Consider the following 23,594-nt stretch of genomic DNA (forward strand, 5'->3'; position numbering starts at 1 on the left):
AACAGAAAGCCAGTTGACTGATCAGCTTCCCAACCAGATTCCCCTTCATAGGCAATTGAAAACCTCTTGAGTGCACAGTCCAAACCTCTGTCAAAACCAAGCTGCCTCCACCTGCTCCTCCTTTTGTCCACGAGCCTATTTAAGCACACAGACAAACGGATAAAGCAGGCTGCAGTATTGCCTCTTCTTTACTTGTTACTACTTTTTACTTACACAGTAACGCAGCAGCAGCAAAGCAAGTACAAGATGATAAACATTTCAGGCCCATAACCACCTCCTTTTGAAGCCAAGGCACCTATGAGGCAGGCACAACTCTCATTTGCTGTAAAGAGCTGCAAGCCTTCCCTGCCTCTCAGGGCTACCTTCAATCAGCAGCACAATTGGCTAAGCAGGATGCTCAGAATGGCTGGCCTTTTTTCATTATGATTATTTATTTGAGGGGAGTTGACAGGGCACAAGGAACTTTCCTCTTGGTCATAGTTCACTGCCAGAGGGAGCAGACGGTGGAGAGTAATATTTTTATGGGTTCTGTCATCATTTTAATGGCACTGAGTGACTACTTCAGGTAACTGAGGGATGATGTGTTATCGGCTACGTGTGTCGTCCATCCTCATCCTTTGCATCAGCTCAGAGGGTTGGAACTGAACATCTACATTTCAACTGAGGGAAGCCAACTCCCCCCTTTCTGCAGACAGGTTTAATACAACAGCATCAAGTCCTTGGCCAAACAAACCAATACACAACAGGTGTTTACTGGTAATCACTGACCAATTTTTACAGAAGCCTGATTTGAATAACATTTTTCTTCCTGGTGATTTTTACAGTCAGGATAGACATGCTTAATTTTGTTTCTACATTTTAGCAATTGCAAGTTTGTCCATCCTCAGCAGATGGACAGGAGGAACATAGCACACTAAATGGTGCCTGCTATTATTTCAGCAGGTAGGTCATGCACACCACTAACTCTTGTCTGGATGTACATCTGTCATCCCTGGGTGCCCGAGCCATGAACTGACACACCCCTGGTGGACAAACACTCACATGCAAAAGAAACAAAAGGTACTAAATCAGTGGCACTGGACAGGGGCTGAGAAGCAAGAGAAAGGAGAAGGAACCAACCCTATGATGTATGTGCCCTATAAGATGCAATGCACAGCAGCAGAAATAGGGTTTTAGAGAATATAACACTGTTACTAATCACAGAGCATCTCTGCTGCAGGTACCGCCAAGACCCGTAATTCTGTCAACCTTCAGGAGAAGGAAAAACTCTTACTCCAAGAATAGGGATAGATAGACTCCACTGAATGGAAACAGGAAAATTAGAACATGTAGTAGTACATATTGCTGCACTGGAGAAAAAAAAACCAAAAAACAACACCTGACTAAATAAAATACACTAATAAAATAATACAAAAAGGAAAACTGAAGAGGACTACCGGTTTAAGTTTTGCTGACTTCTAAGCATGTGCCAAGATCTCTTTGCAGACCTGCATTTACCAGTTTTGATAACAAGAGACACAAGCCTGTCCATCAATATTTCTGAAGTTTAAGCAATCCATTTAAGAAATGAGCAGTATCTGGTTTCCTTGCTCCCTAAGCGAGCTTCACTTCCAGCTCCCAGATGGCAGCTTATGAGTTTTATAATTCCAGTCCTGGGATACAAGCCATCTTTCAACACCCTTGGTCAATACTGCTGAACTCTTCTGGTGAGAAGGATATTTCTTCTCCTCCAGGTAACCCACTGGACAGCAGGAACCAGAATAAATACTGGACTTAATTGTCTGAGGTCAAAACCCAGTCAAGACATTCATCCTAACTACCACAAGCAAAAGGTTACTGAAACAGGATCTCAAGCCAAACCAGCAGCCTCTCTCCTAGGGATGCATACAGACACTTGGAGAAGACTAACTGGATATGGGAACTATGCAAGTAATACTTCTGTGCTTCTGAAAATGTCACATTTGAACACTGATTATTCAGGCAGGGGATGCCTTTCCACATACGTATCAACAGTCCAACTTTCAATAGAATCGAGAAAACGGAACCAAAATTGCATTTCACTCACAAGGGTAATTCCCAGCAGCTTTTCCCAGAGTCACTACACTGCATCACCCTTACACATCTTGAGTGCACACCACTCAAGTCTGTCACACACTGGGGAAATGTAAAAATGGCAGTGAGCAATCAAAACACAGTTCTGTGATTGGCAGGAAGGGAGGAAGGATCAGCACAGGGCAGCAGCCTTTGGAAGGACAATGCCTTTGTTACCTGACTGGAACCAGCCTCCCCTTAAAGTCCATTTCCTTGCCGTAGTCAGTAACTCTGCCACAGAACAGATTTCACTGCAGTGTGACCAGTGACTCAGGAATCCAAACTACCAGCTTGGTAAAGATCTCTTACTTAACACAAAGTATTTTTAGGGACACTTCCCACTGCTTTGGGAATGGAAGATAGAGTGGGAGATGCAAGAAATGAGAGGCAGCAGGTGCCCAAAACCCAAGACAGCTGTTGGCAACAACTTTTGCACTCATGTCAGTATCTGAAGAACTCTGCAGCACATATTCCAACATCTTGATGGCCAGACTTCATCACTGAATAAGAAAATAGTCATTTCTTCTTAAAGCAATAATCTAGCTCTAAATTCATCATGGCTCACAATGATAGGAATTCAAGTATTTAAAGTATATATGTAGACATTCAGTAGCCACTCCAGACTCTTCAACTCTTCCAGTTCAGTGAAAAATTGAAGCAGTATCAATATTAAATATAGTAAGAGAATGAGATGTAACTAACTGACAATACAGAGGGAGAAGGAAGAGTCACTGAACAGCAATCAACTTTGAGGAAAGGCTGTGATGAAACTGCTTAACTCCAGTGCATACAGAGCATACACAATTCTATAAACATGAAGATGGGAAGCAGCCAAAAAACCTTGGCCCTTTTGCAATTCAGGGACAACTGCATCCTAACACTTATGGCACAGCCACAAATAGGTTTGCAATGGTGACCATTCATGGTTTTCATTTAAAACAGAATTAAGAGAAACCTATTTTATAAAACCCAAAGCAAACCATCTGCTTTTATTGCTTGCTTTAATACTCCAGCCCATTTCCACATTCTCCTTTTCCCATCACCGTTTCTATACATGCATATGTACAGTTTCCATTTTGTAGGCTGCCAACAGACAAGGCATTCAGGGCTTTTAGAAATCTTGCAGAGCATAGGTTCTCTAGAGATGTATGCTCAAGATGCTTATTTCTGATATTAGGCGAGTCAACAACTCACTCTAAATTTCTACCTTCTTGCTTAAATTCCTACTCTGCCTATTAGACTTAAGAATCTCCAAGTCCCTAACCAATTTAGAACAAGAAAAACAAACCAACAACCAAAACTTCAAGAAAGGGCATCATGAAATTCTGTATTAATTATGATTTTCTATCCCAGAATACATTTCAGACTGAGTCAATGAGGTATTTCTCGTAAAGCTAGAAACGAAGGCCACTCAACTCTTCTTGGATTATTTCTAGCTCATAATCATTAATGCAGACTCCTATTACACTAGCCTAAGGGTGGCATATGGCTTTCTAGGGATAGGACAGACGGGGGGAAATAACAGTTATGCATGCCTACATCCTAATCTCATTGCTGTGCCCGCATATGGGGACAGAGCTCTCTCTTGCCAGATTCCTAAATACCAAATATATTAGCTTTTGAGTCAGTCTCTCACACACAACCACTGTTTTGGAGAAAAATCAAGATGGCATTCATAATCAACCCATGTACCTCCAAGCAGTAAAAATTATGAACCCTATGTGTTCAAAAGGAATTCTCTTCCCACATTTGCTCTCAGACACTACAAACAATTTTTAGCTGCCTCTGAACAAAACAGATATTAATAGACACCAGCCAATGGAGGCTACAGGCTAGCATAGTAAAATGAATATAAATTTCCTGCCATCAGACTAGAAACCTATTTCTTTAAATTTAGAAGTTATTATCTCAAATATAAAGTTTAAAAGAAATGCAGTTGACTTTGGAGCTGCTTTTTAACACAGAGAGATTGTCATAATTACATACTTAAGCAAGAAAATTCTTGAAAGCCTTCAGCCATGGTCATGCATCCTCTGTCTGCCTATGAATTCTTCAGCAGGTGGAGAATCAGGTGCACTTTCAAACAACACAGGGTTTTTTTACCCCTTTGACAGCCTTGTAAATTTTCCTCTTTGCCCTGCTCTTTTATCCCAGACATACACAAAGCATACTTTACACAGCCTTACAGTTCAGTATCATTCTGGGGGCAGAGTCCAAGATACCAACTTGCCAAGTTGCATGTGGTAAAGACATACAGCAATTAACATTTAGCATAAATCATGTGGATTCCAAAGCCTTACTGGAAGGACCACATAAAGCATAGGAGACTCAAAATAATGGTCTGGGGTAGTCCACATACATAATCACACTTGTAATAAGGTGCTACCTATCTATGAAGTAAAAACACATGGAGAGTATAATCAGAGACTACCCAGGAAATTAAAAGCATAGAAGTGAGGAACTTGATTTCAATCTCCCTTATTTCTCCAATCACTTAAGACACACAGGCAGTCAGCAGTAAATTTCCCTACAACCAACTCTGAAAAGGTACCTCCATGTTCACCTGCAGCATTCCCCTACATCCTAGGACACAGTCAGTGTTTATGAAAAGGCTGTGAATTAAGTTGTGGTTTTGAGCTACAGACAAAACGTCCACTAGAGTCTCTGATTATTGCTTCCAAAGCACTTGCAACCTTCTTTGTGTTTTAGGAAGAGAATTTAGTGGCTCTCAAATACACACACTCTCAGCTCCTCTCAAGGCTGCAATAAGAGAAAACACTGCAAGGTTGCATCTTTTAATGAAGTCCAAGTATATCATAATGAAATCATCTGCAAAAAGAAGAGTGTAGATTCAGCAACAACAAGGATTTCAGGTTATTGTAGAACTGCATTCTTCATTTTTACGTTGTAATCTCCTGGGCATGATTGTATCAAGAGCAACTCACAAATCTATGTCACTGCCAGCAAAATTTTGATTTCCATTTGATGGGCCAATTTGCAAAGAGCAGTTTTCCCACTGTGCAAATGCTTAATGTTTCTAAAAACTACAAAAATTCAAAGCTGATCCAATGACCATTTACTGGGCAATGCAACACACTCTTGCTTAAGGCATATGGCTTGGAAAACTCAGGGTAGGAGGAGAGCATTTTCTCTTTCTATGAGGGAGCAGTAACTGGAAGTCTATCAACAAGGATCACAAACCAGGTCTTGCTATTGTCAAGAAGAAGGTGGCATAGGCCAGGTGCAGCAGGAAGAGTTAAGCAGTTTGAGAAACTTTCCTTAGGAAAACAAAACATTCTGCTGTCAGTGAAGCTCCTGAAGCTCAAAAATTATACCACATGCTAAGGAACCAGAGAAGTATTTATTTGTAGAGCTTTTAATCAAAAGCAAGAAGCTTGAAATTTAGCTTTGAAATAGGGTATGCTCTAAATACAGCAGACAGATGACCTGAGAGAGCAAAGATTCATGCTCCATGAGTTTGCAAATTTAAAGAGTCAATACAACATAGCATCACAGAACCCTAAAGACAGATTGCTATATTTATTGTAGTAGATACTAGTTACAAACATATCTCCACTCTGTTTGCTCTGTAATTATACTTGGGACACATGCAATCATTTATTTTCTGTAGACTCCTTTTGTATGTTACACCTCCAAAGTCAATGAAAGTAATTTTAAGAACCTGTTGATTGATTGATTTATTGATCAAATAAGTTGGCCAGTGCAACAGACTGGAAATAACCAGACAGGCAAGTGATCTGATAAATATTCCTGGAGACTAGTCACTATAGGCACTAAAAGTCAGCAGAAAAGAAACCCTCGAAGGCAGGTTCAGGCTTCTTTTAGAATCTATATTAACAGTTGGCCCTAAAGCTTCACTCCTTATGCAGGCCTGCTTGGTCAAGTGCACTCCCCAGCCAAATGTTTGAGTTAACTCTGCAGAATCCAGTGTTAGCTACCAAATCGAGCAGAAGCAATTGGTAAAAGCACAGGTCCTATTACCAGAAACAATGTGAGAAGAAAGAGGGGTGGGTGGGGGTCTTATACATAGTTTTAATCAGGAAGCAGATACTTCTCTCTGACCAAGGGCATGAAAGAAACCCAGGCAGAAGATCACCTTTCACAGCTTCCAGTGCTGGCAGCTGTTTTTTGGTGACTTTGTGGTCAGATTTCACCAAAGCTTTCACTGAGTTCCAACTGCAAGAAGCAGATTGTACCCCTGGCCAGCACTAAAAACCACAAACTCATCTATCAAGTATTCATTGAGATGGCCTATTTTTTTTCCTGCAGATTTAATTGCAATTTAATGAGGTTTTCAAAGAAACATGTTGGCAGCTTATCATAAAACTAAGCTGAACACATCCTGTACTCCTTTTACACTGTCCACTCAGTTGTGTGAAGAACTGTCATCCAACTCAAGCAAGAGGCAAATTAGGCTTTAACTCCATTGCATAGGAGTGGTTTCCTATAAGAAATAGGAAAGGCACACTAACAAAGCAGGAGGCAAAGAAAAAGCTTTCACTACCATTATTATTTGTACGATATTTTAGATAATGTTTTGGCGCTGTGGTTTTGGGGAGTTTACATTTATCCCCAGGACAAAGGAATTAAATGCCCATGGATGTCAATAGGTGCTTCAACAAGAATAAAATTCTAGCAGGAAAAACATACATTCAAGTTCAGCCAAAATAAATTAGCCAGATCAAATTCACCATCTCTCATAACCTCTCAACATTTCTGAAAATAAATGCCACACTTAACAAAACAACCTTTAAAATAAAAACCTTAAAATGTCTATTTATCTCAGAATATTATCCTTCCTGCCTGCCATATATTATATATTACATCCATATAAAATCAAAAGAAAAATCCACTCAAAGAAACCAACACTCTAATGTTCCCTTTTTCATTTAATGTTTGTTATACACCCACAGAGATCTTAAAACATTTTAAAGGATCAAGCTCTCCTTCTCATTAGTACCACCATCACGTTGCTCTGAACTGTGGACATATAACCTTTTGCACCTTTTCACTCTATTGAATCAATCTCCCCTGGCAACTTCTGGTGTGGCACTCTGCTCCTTCTGCCTCCGGCTCCTCTTCCCTCACTAATTCTGTGTTCAGAACTGTGAAGCACAAAATTAGACGTTTCAAATTAAGCAAGGAGAGAGAATGAGAGAACCTTATTAAATCAACATTAGCATCAGAGTGTCTTTAAAAGAGAAACTCAATTGCAAAATATTACTTGTCTCTGTAAAGCTCTTTACATTGACAGAAAGGAGACAAGCAGCAGATGAACTGACCTTCCTCCATCCCCACCTTCCTCCTCACACTGGTCACAAAGCTCAAGCTGTAAATGCGGGATTCTTTTCAGATTCTTCACTGCCCCCAAGGAAGAAAAGACTATCTTGAACTCACAAGCTTTGGAACTGCCATGTAAAAAGGACAAGATCTACTGACATGATGTTGGGGAAGAAGCATGCACATACCAAATAGGGTACCAACACAGAAAGGCAGACTCCCTTCTCCTTCCAAGCTTTCCACAACACTGGTTGTTCTCTCAAGTCCCATTAAGAGTTACAGCCAATTTCTTAAAACAAGACAAAGAGCCATTGCAAGTTTTAGTTTCCATTCTCAGCCACACCAAGGTGGTGATCAGCATGTCCTGTTCCAAAACACCTCAGCTTTCTGAATGCAAACCTCTAGTTGCTGACCTGATACCCTGTGATTCAAGATAAATCACAGTAGCATCATACCATTCCCCTGTGAGGGATAATTAGACACGTTGTTAAAGACAGAAATCACCTCTAATACTGCATAGTCTTTAAACATTACTTTTCTTTGGCATTTCTTGATGAAGAATTGATATTTGCACCATGTGTCAACAGAAGGAGTGCACACACCTCACACCACTGAGTAGCAGGCTATGGACTTGTCTGTTGGGTGCCACCCAAAACAGGGAGTGCCTTAGCAGTGTCTTGTAGGGAGGGTTTGCAATGTGTTCTGCTACAGTCCTAGAGAAACAAATCCTACTGAATCAATTTAAGAACAAAAAATACATATTTCAAAACTACTTCAATTAATTAAAATCAATGTTCAGAGTCCCCATTTAGCTAGGGAATATTATCCCGAGGACAAGCAACATGAAACTAAAGCTCAGTTTCTGATAACAAAACTAAGCTTTTGAAGCATTTTGGGGAAAACAGACACTACCCAAACAGAAATGAAGGCTGAAGCTTTTATTTCTCTAGTCCTACAACGCAGTGGAAACTCCTGTATCAGCCAGACATTACTGAAAATTCTGCATCTTGCCAACAGGTTGAAGTGCAGACTCTGTACCAATAAATGCCAGTTTGGGAAGCCAGAGGTGCAGGCAGTCCTAATACCTCTTCAGAGTAGCCATGCAAATGACCACTTCCTCATGTGACAACCATGCTTACGTGCCATCAACTAAGCACAGGACAAAGCAGTTACTACACCAGGGTAAAGACAAAGTGCACCAGGGAAACAGCAAGGAGAAGGATAAAAATAACACCCACAAGAACTAGTGACAAAAAGCTAACTTGGTTATTAAAGTGCTATTAGACATCCGTGTTTCATAAAACCAAATGCTTCATTTTCACCTCAAAGGGCAACAGGAGCCATACAAGACTGCTTGGAGCCTTCCAAAATGAAAGGGTCATAGGAAAACAAGCAATTTACCATTCAATTATAAAATATGGAAAATGGGCAAAACAGAAAAGCCAGAATGATGCACTGAACCTGCTGTCCTAGGCCAGCTCTTGATGCTGACGCAGGCTGGTAGAAAGTCTTTACCAAAATATACTTAACTGCCTGCTAGAGGCCTTCCAGGAAAGCACCACACCAAGCAAAAACTCCAAATACTTTTTTCTGTTCTCTGTGCATCTAATTCTCCTCTAGCCTTTCAGTGGCACTCTGACACAGAACTACAAGAGTCCTCCAGTTGTCTGCAAGTCACATCCCTTGCATTTGAAGGGGTCATCTCATAGTGCCTTTAATTCACTCGGACAGTAACTACAGTCATCAACTAGTTGACATTCACATGCCCAACACTTTCATATCTTTAATGCCTCCATTCTGAAAAATTTTCAGAAAACAATCAACTTATACAAACCACACAAAATGTAGAACTAAAAGAACAAACAGGAGAGATAACTTGTACAACTTCCACCATCTAATTCTGTTTCTTACAAATCATCAGTCATTTTGATAACTCAGCATATACCAGCCCCACAAGCAAACAATGAGATAACTAGGAAGTTGAAGTCACTTAGAACTGAAAATTTGGAAAATCTCTACATTAAAGACAAATCTTTAAAAAACAAAAAGCATAAAGAAACCACCAGCATTCTGAAAGTGTTTCTGAAGGTTTGTTTTTGATTACTAAAAGCGTACCATGCTATTCACCTTCAAATATCTCAGTGAAAATCAACACGACAAGACTTTTTGAGATAACTACTATTCCAAGAAAAGTAAAGCACAAGCAAGATGCAAGAATTTGTCCCGCTTAATGCAGAAAATACTAGACAGGATCAGGACTGATAAGAGAGACCCAAACCACAGAAGAAACCAACATTTTCATCATCCAAGTATTCCAGCAGAGTACCAAAAGGAAAGCAGTCATGGTGTACTAATGTTTGCCTGTTAATATCCTTCCAACAGGGCAGAATCAGAAAATTATCTCAAAAGATCCAAATATAATGGAATGAATGGTTACACTCATTTGAGATGAAGGGAAAGAGCTGGAGCATCAAAACAGCAATCCCCATTTCATTCTGAAGTCTCTACGGAATTCAGGAATGGTGGAGAGCCATCCACCAAACCCAGGTAACTCATATTGCTTGCAGTGATTAACTCACTCTGGGTGTCAGCCTGCCACCTTCCACTGTCAGTGTGGAAAACCCAGTGTAAGCACTGGGAGGATTCTGAAGAAGGGAACAGAAACACTGAAAAAGAAGATACAAGACAGACACAAAGCAAAGCTAAAAGTAACAGCAGCTTTTCTTTCCAGCAATAACTACTGGCTGCAGCACTTATCCCACTTCTGAAACATCAGTAAAATGGACCTGTCTCATCAGCACTCACTTTTTCAAGCAGCAAATCCGGAATTAATATTCACAGGTTCTGTGACTGACATAATTGCAATTTAAAAAGGGCAATTAATCATAAACCACACTGGTGGCTGACTTGCCAGGCTGGGATCTTTTCTCTCCACACCTGCCAACAAACTCACAGGAGGCAAAAGCATCACATGTGCACAAAGCCAGGAAGTGCTGTTCTCCCTCCTACCCCAAACCCCAAGCTTATGGGGTTTGCTACTGTTTTTTTCTCTCATGCCTGTCCCACTGGGATAAGTCACCCACTCATTTCTGCAGCAGTCCCCTCACAATGACCAAGCAGTCTATCCTTATGTGGATAAGGAAAGCTTTTTCCACATTGCATCTCAATCATGTCAGCCAAGAGTGAAGCAATGGAACTCCATCACCTCCATCATGAAGTTCTCCTCAACTCCCTTCTTTCCTCTGTATCTTTGCATAAACTAAATACATTTTTTTAAGAGTGACATCTCAATCCTAGTCTTATTTGAAAAGTGAATTACAAAGGTGAGAGCACAGCTCCAGAGAATCAGATAACATAGGCAGATATGGAAACATCAAACGTGGCAAATAGATTTTATCAGCTAAGTCAGAAAAACCACTGAGTCAGTGCTTACTTCTGTGCTTCTATGGGAAGGTTTTCAGGCAAGTTGTAAACAAAATCAAAAACCCAACAACTGTTCTGGGTATCAGTTTGGTCACTTTAAATTCTTTCTATGGGAACATCCATTGCCTGGTATGAAAGGTATTTCAACCAACAGCATTTAGAGAAGAGACATTTGGAAATTTGTCAGTCATGTTCAGGTTCCCAGAAAAAAAGGTCCAAGACTAAATTACTGTAGGGTGAGTATATAACCTCTTTAGGAAGTACAGTTCATCCTGAGAGGAAGAAAGCCAAACTGACCACCATATTATGCCAGTCTACTTATCTGGGAAGTACATAAACCACTACAGTGGTAAGTACCACAGAAAACAAGTATGAGATTGATGGTAAGATTTAGAGCTTAGCAAGCTGCAAGGTCTTCAAGTAACATACTTAACACTATATCCTTGGGCCAAAGAAAATATATAACATACTTCTAGGCCAAAGGAATTTTGCTCAAACAGGTGCCACTGCTGCAAGCCAGGTGCAGAAGAGACTGAGAATGTATGTTGTAACATAAGCTGTATAGTCCTCCCTTCCTCATTCCTGACAGTCAGCAATCAAAAATTGCCTTCATCATAACAATACAAAGGGAAAAAATTCAGTGCTTTTGTATGTGAAAAAATGTAATTTCAATCCTAAGAATTCAGTTAGGACAGAAGCTGGAGCACAATTACATACTGCACTTCCTGGCCAGAGTTCTGAACAAAGGTAGTTGGCAGAACATCTCTGCCAGCAGATAACACCAACAAATGGCCTCATTTCCATCTATTATAAGATAATACATAGGTTTTGCTTCTTCATACCATCCTCATTTCTATCAGGTCCCTTTCAAGATTTGCTCTCTTTGACACAGGCTCCAGGTGCTCTTCATCCACAAACCTCAGTGTATCATTGCAAGTTAAATGAGGTGCCTCCAACCCAGTCCTCTCAGCTTTGTGAAACTAGAGAAGTACGATTATGAGCCCCCTCCGGATTTTTCTGCCTTCATTTCGCAAGGGTTTAGAAATATTTTACAGATCACTTTATTCCCAAACAGACCTTCAACTTTCAATGACACAAGTATCATACTGCCCCCATAACCGTGACTCAGATCAGGCTGACCTTGTCCTCTCCTTTAACAAAATCACTCCTTAACAAACAACTGTGTGGTGTTAAGAAACAGCAGGTATTTCACTCAAGTATGCATCTTCTCTCAATTCAGGAGTAAATACCCTGAATCTCTGTTTCCTCACAATGACTGGCTGGATCAATAATTTTTACTGGGCTCTCCTGCACTCTGAGAGGGTGTTTACTGAAAAGAGTCAGTAACAAAGCAGGGAGGTGGAGAAAAAAATAGATAAATACAAGGAATCTTCCTTAAACACAAATAGGGTTCATGGGCTGCTGCCCAGGATCACTGATGCTTCATTTCTTGCATTTCTTCAAAAGAAAAACAAATACTTATGCTTCCAAATTTTCCCCAACTCCTGTAAGCTTAATGCCTCCCAATCAGCATTTGCTCACATCCTTATCTTCAAGCCAGTATTACGAAGTTTTGATAAGCTTTTTCCTTCCCAACAGTCTCTCACTCCACATGGATAAAAACTACTAACAGAGGACTGAGACCAAAATCCTTGCCTCTTCTATTGCCTCCATTTAGCAATCAGCAACTGTCTGAGTATTGTGAGACCCAAAGCACTGCCATGTATTACACACTTATCTCTGCAAAACCACCCTGCACAAGTGACAACTTCCAGGCAGGGGGGAGGGGGAGTTGTGCAGCTTTGTGATAATTAAAGCATAGACGAGTGTCACTGCTGTAGATAATTATGCATTAGCAGTGAAATTACTTAATGGAATTAAATAAGCTAAGCCAAACGTTTTGTTTTAAAGAGAATTTAGGGTCTGCAAAAGGTGTCCAATTGACAGCCCAGGAGAGCCAGAACAACAGTCCTCCATCATTCACAGAAAACACACAACCCCAGCACAGCCTGGGAGGCTTCCACCTCCACCCAGGTAAAAGGAGAGCAGAGGAGAAGCCAAGGAAAATTTCACCCTTCCCACTCAGTCAGGCTCTGATGTGTCTGATGAGCACCCACACAGGGACCAGGCAGTCACTAAGCAGAGAGGAACAACTGACTGGGGTAATCTTCTAAAAAAATAAACCAGCTCTGACAAAATGGGTTAGCTCAAACCACAGCCCAACCCTACAAGCACCCATAAGAAAAAAAAAAAAAAAAAAAAAAAAAATCAGTGTCAGTATAGACAAGATTCCAACCAACAACAGAAGCAATAAGATACGTAGATACATGGCCCACAGTGAAAACACCTCCTCCCACCAAACCCACGAGGCCTTTCCCCATCCTCTCCTCTTGCCTCACCAATTGCTCACCTACACAACTCCCACCATTGGTCTCATCTAGATGGCTTCAACAGCATCCTCCTGCTTGTTAGAACAAGGACTCTCAAAGTCAGTCAGAATTTATAAGGCAGCCATTTCATCTTTTGTGCTTCTCTGGCTAGATTCCTTCCTAAAAGATGCTGAACACTGGAGATTCTGCTGGGTCTGAAAGCTCTGCCAACACCAGGGCCAATTAGGAGTTTCAGGATGATGCATATTAAAGTTATTATGGGAGGCAGTTATGCAGGCAGAATAAATCTTAACTGAACCTTCAAGTGGTTTTTATAACTTGTTTCTCCTTCTTAAAAACAGATGAAAAGATACAAATCTCCTGCCTAAGAACCTGCAGGAATTCCAGTCAACCACTAGCTTCTCTCTCAAAAGAATATTCTGTGCTAAAAGTGGTAATTCATTTCAGCCAAGGCCAGCTAGATCATCTTTATGTTTTTAAGCTCCAAATTACTCAGTGCAGTCAAAATCTTACCATATCAGTGAAGACTGACCTGAAATACTACATTTACAAAAGCACTGCAGATACATGTCTAACTTCTGCTGAGAGAATCTAAATTTTTCTTCACTATTGGCCTTCTCAGTCTACAGAGTCTGATTGCAGATAGTCAGAGCCAAAGAGATACAGATGTAACAGGAAATTTTTACTGAGCAGGCTTTGGAGAGTATCTCATTAGAAGGCCAGTGTGTAGGTCAAATCTGGAAATCCTAAAGAAGATCTGAGTAATGGAGGCAGCAACCTCTGTTTTGATAGCAAACATGAGATGTCTTTGGACAGCATCTGCCACTCTCTTCCACCACTTCCAAAACCAAACTTGCTCTCAATAGCTGTTATCAATCCCTCCAAGAAACACTACTAGAAACCAACTGGAGAACTGAAGAACAAGGAGAAATCAGAGGTGGCTGAGAACATAGCACATCATTTGTGTAAAAACCTGTAGTGTCTTCACAATAACTTTGTCCTCCCCTCTGCAGCCTGAACACTGAGCAATGTCACAAGCTCTAGACCTGTGCATTAAGCAGGAAAGAGAACGCCAGGCAACGTGGTCAGAAAATAAAAGACAGGAGCAGTTTGCAAATTATGTCAGTACACAGTGGCCTCAAAATTTCAAGTGATGACAGACAAGAGGCAATGTTTTTAAACTGAAAGAGGGTGGGTTTAGAGTAGATGTTAGGGAGAAATTCATTACTTGAAGGGTGACGAAGCACTGCAACAGGCTGTCCAGAGAAGCTGGGGATGCCCCATCCTTGGCAGCATTCAAGGCCAGGTTGGATGGGGCCCTGAGCAACCTGATCTAGAGAATGACATCCCTGTCCCTGGCAGAACAGTTCGAATTAGATAATCCTTAGGGTCCTTTCTAGTCCAAACCATTCTGTGATTCTACAATTTTTGTAGGAAGCATGAACTTCAAAAATTTAGCGCAAACTCATCCTGAAAAATATTATGGTAACTCCTGGAGAGCCTAGAGCCAGAATAAAAACAAATAAACAAAAACTTTGAGACATTTCATTGGTATGCAAGCAATTTGAGAGCTCAGCAGTTTCTGCTCCACCCCTGGAAAGGAGACTTCATGGGTGTCCCTTCAGTGCCACCTTCAGGAAATACTCATTGCTGCTTTCCAAGTGCTCTCGACACTGCTGGAAAATTGTATGAACTCAGCGAAGGCATCATCCCTGGCAGGCAACTGAGATGCGTGTTAAAAACATTTTAGTTCCAAAATAAGGGTATCACAACTAAAATCACATCCCAGAGAACTGCAAAGCAGACCACAGATGTGCTTGCTGTTGCAAGATCAACACACAGAGCAGCTGCTGCACTGAGCAGTGGACTTGACCCCAAATAAGAAACGTCATTCATCTCCCAGATTCTGCATGAGGCAGGTGATAGATTTTCTCAGAGCCTACATTCAAAGGGATATTGATGAGGATATGTTGTTTATCGATTGTTTATCAGACTCTCTTTGCACCACCACACCTTAAAGGCTCACTTGAAAAGCCAAAAAAAAAAAAAAAACACTCTCCCTCAAAAATAATTATAAAAACCAAGCTATCAAAACTGCTTTAGTGATGAAAGTAGAAAGTTTCATAAGAATTCAGAGTCAGTAATGAAGTGGAAAATATAATGCCTGGATCAAAAATGACATTCTAATATGATTTATTTATTTGCACACACACCTGCACAAGATGTACCTTAAGCTTCTGGACAATGTATTAACTCAGCAGTAGATTACATGAATTTTCAAGGAGAAAATTTAGCTCCCAACAACAGGCAGACAACTCGAGGACCTGCACAGCGAGGCCCAACCAAGCTCAACAGCAACATCTGCTGGGCGACAAGCAGCTAGAGGAAATTAGTCAGATTAGAAGAAAGTTTGTTACTCCTTCTTATAAATGTAAGAAATGTATCTACAGTTCTAAAACTGTAGCAAAAGTTCACACATTTCTTCTGGCCCAGTAAGATACATCTCGCTTACAAAAAAGCAGATGTGACTTCTAAACAGATATAAAAACAACAAGGCAAAACTTTCCCTCAGCTTGCTTATGGATGTGGTCAGAAAAAAACCTATAATCTACCATTACCTGCTCACCAAGATACTTCACAGTAAAACACTGAAATTAAGCAGGATTAAAATTCCTCTATGCTGGAGAAAATCTCTTCTGTCTAGCTGGTTGAATCACACCTGAAAACACCCATGGTATGCCTGGAGCTACTCTTTTTCCTAAGGGAGCAGCCTGCACTTGCAAGGCCTGAGGCAGGGAAGTATTTATCAACCACATTAGTCTTATCCACACAGAGGAGAATGGCAGCTAAGACCATTAGTGCTCCTCTCTCTCCAGGTACCTTACTCTATCCCTTATTAAACTCAGAAAAAAATGCCTGCTATGGCAGGATGACATTGGAGCATAAGAGCAGGTGATGGTCCCCACTTAGGGCACAAACTGACACTCCACCCAGATTAATTACAATGAAAACTCTTTATTTTTACACTAGATGCATGGAATTTGATGGACTGCTTCTAAACTAGTCTAAAAAAAAAGAAAATGCAAGTGGTTGGCAACAGCTTCAATGTTGTATTTAGACATTCAGCACAATTTGGAACAAGGGCAGTGACCTAAGAAACAGCTTCTGAACAGCCATCAGATGGGAAAGGGTGCTGATGCATCCCACTTCTGTTCCCAGGAAAGGAACACTATCAAAATCTTACTTGACCATGGAACCACCTCTTTTTGCAGATCACTGTTTAACAGGAAATCACAGGCAAGCAGCTTTTTAACAGAACTCTATGATAACCTTCAGTAACACAAAGCTTTGAAAAATTACACTGCAAAATGCTGAGTCTTGAACAGGAAACAGCACAGCAGCTGGGAAGACAACTTTTTAAATGATAGAAAACTACAGGCTGGACTGATGTGCATTATCTTTAAAATTGTAGCTGGCTTTGCAGTTTAAAACTCTAATGCTTTTCTGAGTTTTGTACTTGAAACAAAATTCTTTTATGCTGAAAAATTAGAAAAAAAGGGTTTAAGAAACAAGCTTATTTTCAGCTGATAGAGTGATTCTCATTGTTACTTTGGGGGGAGTTTTTCTGATTTGAAGCTTTTTTCAGGGTGCTACTTGTGCAGTTTGTTGGGTTTGGGAGTTTGGTTGTTTTGGTTTGGCATTTTTTAAGAAATCTTTATTTCCAATCTCCCTTCTTCCACATTTAGCTGTTAAACTAGGAGAGAATATCATATGAAAATGCAAAAATGAGTGATTACTCAGGTCTTCAGCTGGTAAGGGAACAGCTTTTGTGAGGAACCTTTTGTGCACTGGAAGTTGGGAAGCTGGGGTGGGGGGAAGGCAGCCAGTGTCTCAGCTTGACAGTGCCAATTACAGCTGCAGCAAGATGAACCAAGGAACAAATCCATTCTGCTCAGAGGATGGAGAGAAAAGAAGAGACAGGAACCTGTATCTTTGAAAAAATAAAGGGGCTTGAAATCACCTACCACTGAACCACTTTTTCCACAGTAAAAGCATTAGGCTGAAGATGCAGTGAATGTAAATGGCAAGCTCTCAGTCCTAATTGGAAGAGCACTGGTTATTTAACAGATGTATCCTTAGTCTAATGTTCTATTCAAGTAAACATTAAACTTTTTAAAATCTTTTTTCTTTTAGACAGTAATTATACATAGCCCTGCTCACTCCGTTTGATCAATTTTTACTCGATTCCTACTGTATCATCCTTCAAGTCTGCCCATTATCACAAAGTCTTCAAGACTAAAAAAGGCTCTAAACCCCCTATGTAATGCACAGACAGGAAAAAGAAAGACAGCTAACTCTAATTCCTTCCCTTTCTCACAAGCTTGCAGGTGTTCTATTTTCATTGTCTAAAAATCAAAGTCATCAGCTCATTTCCTTTCCCTTAGTACAGTCCCTTTTAAGAAACTACTTTCCGTCATGTTTTACTCAGCACTCATAAATAATATAGATAATTGCAGATGGTCATAGCAAACAAGCAGAGAAAGTATACAGACAAAGTACAAAGGAAACAATAAAAATTCTGATGTGCTCCCAAAGCAGAAAGAATTCATGGCAAATAGAAGCAGCTGTATCCAGGTCATTTTTTTAGTTGATGTACAGCAATCAGAGAGCCAAAAATAATACAGAAACAAACTTTAAACAAAGCTGTACAAGGGTGCTGGCAATTCAGTTCCCTCTGCAGCAACACATTTCCTACCTCATCCTCATGTGCAAAACACAGCTATTTCTTCCCTAAAAATCTGCATTAGGAAGGAGGAATATAGGTCATAGAAAGATAGGCTTAAACCTGCTGAAACTCCAAAACAGATAAGCAGTGCTCAATTAGGAGGATATTATGCTGAATATAATAAGGAATTCAGAGAGTCCACCCAGCCACCCAAGAGTTAACATCAGGCATTTCTCATCAAAACCTCTTCCAAGAGGTTAAGCACACAATAGACTATCTAAAGCACAGCTAGAAAGGCTGCTTGAAATTCCACACATGTGCCTCAGCAATGTATTTCTATTAATGTCCAGTGTGTGTCAGCGTGAAGATAAGGTACCAACATCATGTCCAACCAGCCAGCTAGAGAATGGGATGCCGTGTAAAACATTGTCTGATGCTTAGAATCCCGGAGAACAGCAGCGTTTGCAATCTCACACGTGCCTGATAACACCAACAACGACGAGAGGCAGCAGGAGCAAACCCTCCTGCAGCTCTGGGAAAGTAAAATGATGGAAAGAGAAAGAAGGAAGCAAGAAAGAATTAAAATAAACATCAGCAAATTGAGGCAGGTTAGAGGATGCCCAACTGTAGCAGAGGGAATAAACAAACTGGAAGAAAAACCTCAGTGAAACTTAGTCTTTGTACCAGCTCACTTGAGAAATAAAAAGTTACATCAGTGTTTATTTTGATTACTCAGACCATACCATTTAGACTCAGTTTGATCTACTAACATCATCCAACAAAGCCATTTGTACTGGGACTTGTGGAAGACACCGCATTTGAAGAAACATGATCTTGACCAAGACACACCTGCTCTGCTGGGCCTGGCTCCTGCAGCTTGAGAAACCATGTGTTACCATGAGCAGCTGGTGTATGGGAATAGCCATGGAAGCCACTGGAATAGCCATACCACTTGTGCTGTGCACTAACAGGTGCTGGCACACACATGCATTCCAGCCCATCAGGAATCTTCCTATTAGCTGAACAGTTTGCTAATTTAATCTGTAACTTACCTCTGCTTGAGAAAGGTAAACTGTATGTGGATGAAGGGGTGGAATGTAGTGATTCCAGCTGGGACACCATAGTGCATGGAGGAGGTGGTGATCCACAAACAGTTAAGATACACAATAGCCTCTGGGCCTGTCTTGTGCTGCTTATGCCCCCCCTCAATGAGATGTAAATTAGAGCAGAATTCTACTACTCCACACTAGTCTGACAGTAGAATAAAGACGACTCAGTACTAGTTTTACTGGACCAGTCACAGAAAAATACCAAGATATTATTCTCCAATTTCTTTATGAACTCAATATTTTGTATTTCTACACAGGGGAAAATTAAGGTTAATCTTATCTTTTACTTCTTAAATGATGAAACAGCTTTACAGTAACCCTACATCAGAACAAATGAATCTTGAAGAACTTTCTGTGGAGTATGTAAACTTGGTAGACAAAAAAAAAAAAAAAAAAAGTGTAAAATAGGAGCATGGAAAATTGAAGGCAAGACAGGGGAAGTAGGCAGCACCACAGACAACTTCAATTTGTTGCAGCTGTTGGATTTTAAAAAAGGCCAACCTTGTGATAAGGTCTCTTAGCTCAAGAGACTACAAAAATGAGAAGCTCAAACAACTATCAGCTGCTGAAATTTGCAAAAACTCTCCAAACACAAATTAACCTCCAGTCAGGAGATAAAAGACTAGCTGCAGAAACTGGAAGTTGTTTTAAAATGCTATAAATGTCTGAAAATTCAGAGCAGAAGTAGCAGGAAAATAAGCAGTATATAGGCAGAATCTTGCCCTTAACCAGGTAATACCTTATCCTTCCCTCCAGAGAAGAGGAGGCTCTCTTTTGCATTGGCTGTGTTTTCACTTTCTGCCTTTATTATAGTGCACGTTCTGCAAAATTGCTTTAGTTAAATTTAGACCTCACTGATGCTCCAGAGAACAGAAGATATTAGTTTGCTGGAGGTAGAAGACATGTAGATAGATCCTCACCATGCCAAGCTCAAATTTAATGCAAACCTTTCCAAAGTCCATCAGTTAACACTTCAGTATTACTTTCTATAGGGATCCCTTAAATGTTTAATAGTTTAATGGTTTCACTGAGTAATTCTTTCACTGGAGAAATATACCTACTCTTATAGTAGAGGGTAGCAGATAAAGAGGAGCCCAAATTGTAGGGAAAAGGAGGGATGTTCTGGCCTGAGACTACAGAGTAACAGACCACTGAATTTAAACTCTCCACATACTAATATATTTTCTTCAGGAGAAAGTCTGGAAGAGTGTCTCAAGCTCACACAGCAAAAATGAGTGGGATACAAGGCACAAGGACTGAAGCTATTTAAATCCCCCTGTCAATAGTTTGCAACATTTGGTAATAAATCATTAAGTCTCAAACCTAAAAATACATCTTTCCATTTGTATGAACATATTTAAATGGCAGCTTAATTCAATTAGTGAAAAAATTAGCTGTCAGTTAGTGAGAGCAATCAAAAACAACTACATTGCAGCTTCCAGCACAAGACACTGCCACTCCTGTTAACCTAGTTAGGGCCCTACCTGGTTCAGCAGGCAATGAGGGCTAGTCTGGGTTTTTGCCATAAGGCCTGTGAATGCTCTACAAAGAGCCAAACCTCAGCAAACCATGTTCACAAGGAGGTTCTGCCTCTACAACTGGTGTCACCTACACTGTAGGTAGGAATGAAGATTCTAATAATTGAACATACTACTTATTTTCTAAAGAAAACATTAAAAATAGAATTTAAAAATGTTTATTTCATAAACACATATAGATACCTGTTGCTTACAACTGCAGCATGAATGAAAATCAAACTGAATGGGCTTTTTCCTCATTTTCCATTATCATTTAAAGCCTCCATACTTTCAGATTTCAAAAAGTATTTACAGAAAATAAAAAGCCAGGAAACACCAAATCTCATGTCAGCAACGTTGCCTCCCAGAAACAAGCTATTTTCTACACACAGGTTTACAACTTTAGAAAGGGAAAAGGGTTCAGCTCAGAGTGCTGTGTGTTAGCTGTAGAGCCAGCAGGACCAAATAAACTGTCCCTGAGGTGAGCAGTTTCCAAACCATAATGCAAAGCTCATGGAGACAATACCTTTCATTACATCAACTCAAATAAATAGGGAGGAAAAAAGGGACAAGTTTTGACAATAGAGACCTGACCCCGAAACCAGCAGTGTCACTTCACTGATGGCTCCATGCTGTCACAGTTCCAACAAACACCGTGCTACTGCTGGGCCTCATCCGGTCACTACAGCTTGTCACAATGGTAGGAGATTACACACAGCAAAATCCCAGTTAATCTAGGAATGCTTACCTATGGCTAATCAGCCAGGATGAAGCTGATCCCCAGCTTATCACAAAGTAAATGAAAGCCTTAACAAACTAAATCGTGTTCAGCACAGTTTCTCAAACATTGTTCAGCGCCAGCTCAGCTGCATCTGCAGCTGGCACTGATCAACAACAGTGGGCAATTCACAGCAAAAAACCCTACAAGATTCACTTAAAGCTTCATCAATTGCCAGAAATATAGAGGAAACTTTCCACAAATAGGCTGATTGGATCATTCCTCCATTCCTACAAAGTAAAAAAGAAAATATCTGATCACTCCCTAACACCAAAATTCTCCTCCATTGTACCAATCTATGAACTGGCTGTTTATGCTGTTTTCAGCAATTTTAAGCAGTTTTACCTCCACATTCTTTGAAATGGAGAAGAAAACATACCAGTTAAAATGTCAGCAGCCCAATATACACTAAATCAAGGGTGGAAGTGGCCAAAGTACACCACAGCAAAGCCCAAGAGTCCAGAATGCCACATACACATGGTGACACCGTTATCAAAACCCACTGCTTGATCAAAGGCATTCGCAGTCACACATTCTTCCTTCATCCCACCTTTCCTGAATCAAGAAGAGGAGATGAGAGGCTCTGAAAAATAAAGAGATTATATCTGGGCAAGAAATCATCTGAAAGAATTCAACAGCCTATGGCCACTTTTAATCAGCTACTGGAGCACCCTGAAACAAACCCATATCCTTTTATTTTTTTTCATGCCTGTTTAAACCATGCTAGTCACAACAGTCCAATGCTGGAACCACCAGAAAGCAAAGGTTGCCATCCAGCAAGCCAGTGAGCAGGCATAATTAGAAACACTAATAGCAAGTTATCCATCATGAACAGCTGGATAAACTTTCTAGCAATTACAAATTCTCTGCCCAGTCTGTTTTCACACAGCAATTAGTGCCCGGCAGTCTTGCCTGAAACAGCTGGTCATAGTGCAAAGTCTGTCCTACCATCACCCCATTTCAGAACTCATTCTTTCCAAGTGAGAAGGAAGACGACAACTTTTGGTCAATAACTCTGACAAAGCCATTTTCCTTGGGGTATTAAATGGGGAGATAAGAAGTTCAGGGCTTTCCACAAATCATATTAGTTCAATGCTCAAATCCGGGTAATGCTTCTTTTCAAAGCATTAATTTCATTTATTCTATTTGCTCTCCCTGTGTTTCTGATAACACAAGTGCACATGGCCTCTAAATGAGATCCTCCTATTTTATAAGTTATAATCCTCCTTTTCTAGAGTAGTAATGAGATGTCTTCGCTTAATCACGTTTATTCCCCCCACCAGCTTCTGCTTTTATCCATTCCCATTCCACATTGATTTGTCTTAAAGGTTTCAGTGGAAACCATCAGGCAGAGAGTCACTGGCTCCAAGAGGCTCCTGATGCATATGCTGCACCTGCTGCTCCACCTTCAGAGATTACAAAACCAAAAAGGAGAAAAGAGCAGCTTTGTTTGCAAAGTTTCCTTTATTGATAGGAAGGAGGGAAAAGAAGAAACCCAGAAGAACTGAGAAGTTAAGAGAAGACGTTTTGATTAACTGGAAATGAAAAAGGAAAGGCTTCTCACATAGGGGAATAGTGAGACTATTCTCAGCATAGTCAAGCAATTAAATAACTTGACTGACAACTTTGCAAGTTCCTCATGCTAGAAATAGAAAAGGATTTAAAGATAGCTGTGTTAATTCTTGGGTATTTCACATAAGACTTAAGGCATGGCACCAGCATTAGTTAAACACCCTAGGCCTTGCTCTGAAATACTATATGCATAATCCTTGCTGTGTTTTAAGTACCCACAGCATTAAATTATTCAAAGAGTCCACTCAACACTATGATCCTGCAATGCTGCACAAACAAACATTTTATCTCTAATACAAATTGGGCAGAATTGTTCTACAGCAGGTTAGCAGACTACTTCCATTTGAGCCAGTCCCAAAGGTTAATCAAAAAGCCATATTCACTCAAAGAGGAAACTGAATGCTGCACTATTACTTACAGAGCTGTTTTGCTTCTTAAACTAAAGCTGTAAGGAGTTTTACTCAAAACCTAAAATGTCTAGAAGCACCTTCTTCAAAGTCATTAAAAGATGAAGAAAGATCAAGACAAAAATGTAGAATAGGACCCAGGTATTTAACTCTAAATCCCTCTTGAAACCAGTACACTTCAAGGAGAAAAAAAATAGCAAAACAAAACCTACAAATCACTATAAAATAACAGTAAGTTTTAATCTGCACCCTGCTCCATAAACAATCAAATAACTGGCCA

General features: G+C 40.3%; 1 protein-coding gene across 2 annotated transcripts in view; it reads right to left on the reverse strand.

Annotated features, from left to right (window-relative positions):
- CHCHD6 (coiled-coil-helix-coiled-coil-helix domain containing 6) overlaps positions 1-23,594 on the reverse strand; it is a 109,648-nt gene that overhangs the window by 78,337 nt on the left and 7,717 nt on the right. The window lies entirely within an intron of this gene.

Source organism: Cinclus cinclus, chromosome 12 (assembly GCF_963662255.1).
Source record: "Cinclus cinclus chromosome 12, bCinCin1.1, whole genome shotgun sequence".
Classification (NCBI taxonomy): domain Eukaryota; kingdom Metazoa; phylum Chordata; class Aves; order Passeriformes; family Cinclidae; genus Cinclus; species Cinclus cinclus.